Here is a 3,439-nt window from a genome sequence, read left to right as displayed (position 1 = left end):
TTTATTGAGCAATTATACTCTGCTCATCTGAAAAGTAAGTAGTAGTAGTTATAACTTCAATATAATGGGTAAAAGAATGAGGGATTTAATCAGACTAGAAGCTATGTAAGGGATGAAGTCATTTGGCATAGATGCCATCTGCTGGGTACTGTGATGTTACTCAGGGGGCAGGACACGGAGCCAGGCACCTCTCTGGGGTTGAAAAAGGGTTGGGGAAGGAAAGGTCAGCAAACTCCGCTGAAGGTCAGGAAAGAAGTTTATCCAGGCGGGAGGACTCTGGTGTCCAGAGAGCAAGGTGCCCGGTAGAAGGTAATGGTGTGATCATTCAGGAAAGCAGCTGACCTTGAAAAGGTCCACCAGAGGGTGACAGGGTCTCATGAGCTGCTGGATGGGACATCTGGGAACAGACCATATTTGTCCAGACAAGCATGGAATTGCCCAGCCCAAGAAGGATGGGTGTGCTGCTAAGAGGGTTCCTACCGACAGAATGGGGTATATAAAATTCCAGATTCCATGATGGGCATTGGTGAGTTTAGGGCCAGCAAGGGAAGATCAAGGCAGGACTCCAACCCTAAAGTGAAGCAGTCATCCTATGAGGGTACAAGCTCAGAGTTAGATCAGCAGTAAGGAGAAGCCGATGGTAAGTCCGTCCCTGCATGACCCACATCCCCCATCTGTGGATAGGACTGAACCAAGCAAATGAGCAATCACGGCAGGGACATGGTGGTATAGGAAAGGCCCTCCTTGACTCCTGGCATCAGTCAGGCATACTTTCAGCTACAAGTGGCAGAAAACCTGAGTTGGTGTAGCTTACTGCAAAGGGACATTTATTGCTTCCTTAAGAAGTCAGATGTGTGGTCTCAGGATTGCTGGTGCAGCCCATCAAGGTCATTCCCACTCTCCACTCCTTCAGCTGCATTTGGGCTCTTTGTCACCTTCATACATGATAGTTGCAGACATTAGGTCCTCACAGCACATCCTAAAAAGGAAGGACAGGTGGGAGCAAGAGCTTGCTTCTTCCCAAGCCTCTGCCTGTCTGGAAAAAGAAGGCTCCATCAGAAGCCTCCCAGCAGCCTGCCCCCCAAGTACTCATTGGCCAAATGTGGGTCACTCAGCTACTCTGATTTGCAACAAGAGCCAGAAATGCAAATCTTGTGTTTCTAGCCTCTACAGAGTGAGGTAGGCAAGGCGGAAGGGTGAGTGAGATGGTGGCAGCCAATAATTTTTCTTCTCCTTTTCTCTTTAATTTGAGCAGCACTCTAGATTCCCCTTCCTGCTTCCTTGTCAGAAGTATGTTGAATTGTTTTGGATACTTTAGAGAAAAATTGGTGTTGATTTTCTTATAGGTTTACAGCTCATTCCTCCCTCTGAGATTGGTCAACCATGATTCTTCAGGGCTAGATGTTGGAGCATATGAGACCTGCCATCATACCTTGTGGCCCACGGTGAGACAGGGCAACAGGTGCTGGATGAGGGGGAGCACAAGACAGCATTCCTCTACACTTTCTGTTGTGGAAAATGGCCAAGTCCTCATAGTCCAAAGAGAGTCGATTTCAGGCCACTGAGTTCTTCACTTGTACCTTCTCCCTCCCCTCATCCCAATCCATGTCCTTGTAGAGAAAAAACCTAAGGATTTTTTTTTTTCAGGCAAGAATTTCCTTAACTGGTAACAGGATGGACCTTTCAATGCTGAAAAGACCAGTCCCCCAAGCCTAAAATGGTACCAAAAACAGTTGAGCAAGAAGGCAGGGACTGCAGAACTTGGGTGCATCTTTGGAGAAAGAAAGAAAGGGGCCACTGGGCAGCTGGTGTAGAATAAAGATACTTTCAGACTTATAATGAATTTAAAAATTTACCTCATTTGTGCCCTTTCTGATGAAGCCATTGGGCAAAATCAGTGAATGAAAGAGTAAACCATGAAAAAGAAAAACATGAAATCCAGGAAGTAGGGATCCATCCCAAGAAAACAGCAAAAGGAAGTCACAGGATGACAGCTCAGCACCGGCCTAGAGAGAGTTTGTATTGGAGCTGGAGAAATTGTATGAGGCAGCTGCAGAAAGATGTCTTTGAAGGAGAAATGGATCTGAGAGCTCTGGTGTTTGAGCAGTCTGGTGTTGAAAAATTATTGATAGATGTGGGTGATACATGCGTTGAAGCACGTATTTAAAAGGGTGATAAATCTATGGGCAAATGAAAAAGGTACCAGGAGAAAACAAATAATTTTAAGAGAAAGGCAATATAATTATTTTCTTATTCCATTCAGGCTGTTACAACAAAATACCATAGATCGGGTGGCTTATAAAGAACAGAAACTTATTTCTCACAGTTCTGGCAGATTTGCCTTCTGATGAGGACATGCTTCCTCGTTCATAGTGTCATCTTCTCACTGTGTCCTCACATGGTAGGAGGGTGAGAGAGTTTTCCAGGGTCTCTTTTTCATAAGGGAACTAATCCCATTCACCAGGGCTCCACATTCATGAACTGATCACCTCCCAAAGGTCCTGCCTTCTAATGGCATCACCTTGGGGATTGAGATTTCAATATATAAATGTTGGGGGGAGAGAAACATTCAGACCATTGCAATCACAGTAATACATTACTTGAATCAGCAGTAAACATAAATTATATAGTCATAAGCTTGATATTATAAAATAATAACGGAATATTTACTGTGATTGACTCTAACATTGTGATCCAACTCTACAGGGATAAAAGGGTAAAGGAGATGGCAGAGGTGTGTGTAAACCAGCTAAATCCTCCATTACTATCATGTTAGTCAAAAATTTGGTATGCAAAAGTGATAAATCAGGAAATAGCAGTATAAGCATGTCATTTACAAATATGGGGTAAATAGAAGAAATGGTTTGAGAAATGGTTTACTCAAAATTTTGGTGTGCAAAATTGATATATGAGGAAATAGCAGTATAAGCATGTTATTTACACATATGGGTAAATAGAAGAAATAGTTTCAGAGCAGGAGATTGGGCAGCAGCTGCTCATTTTGTAACAAAAAAATTGATTTAGAAACTATGTGCATGAATTATCTTAAAAATTAAAATTCATCAATAAAAGACATTTAAAAGGTAAGGCAAATTGTTAATTTACTAAGGTGTATTCTGCTTATTGGTTTGAGGCTTCTCCAAACCTGTGGCCAGGCACCATGCATGTGCCATAAAATCATGGCCCTTAATGAGCTGACCCCACAGGCAGAGGTGGAAGAGCTTGTCAGCACTTCTGGGCTTGTTTTGCCCTTGTGTTAAACAGAGCCAAGTTCTGAGGAGTTTTAATTAAGCTCACATTGGGAATGAAGGTGGAGGGGGGAACTGGGAGAAAAGATGGAAACCCCATTCCTTGTTACAGCATGCCTTGTCATGCATTATTGCTTACATGGCAATGATCTGCCCTACTAGCTATGCCCGGCTATCACAGGGGAAATTAC

This window comes from Piliocolobus tephrosceles, chromosome 5 (assembly GCF_002776525.5).
Source record: "Piliocolobus tephrosceles isolate RC106 chromosome 5, ASM277652v3, whole genome shotgun sequence".
Taxonomy (NCBI): domain Eukaryota; kingdom Metazoa; phylum Chordata; class Mammalia; order Primates; family Cercopithecidae; genus Piliocolobus; species Piliocolobus tephrosceles.
The sequence above is the reverse complement of the archived record's forward strand: the minus strand, read 5'-3'. Positions refer to the sequence as shown.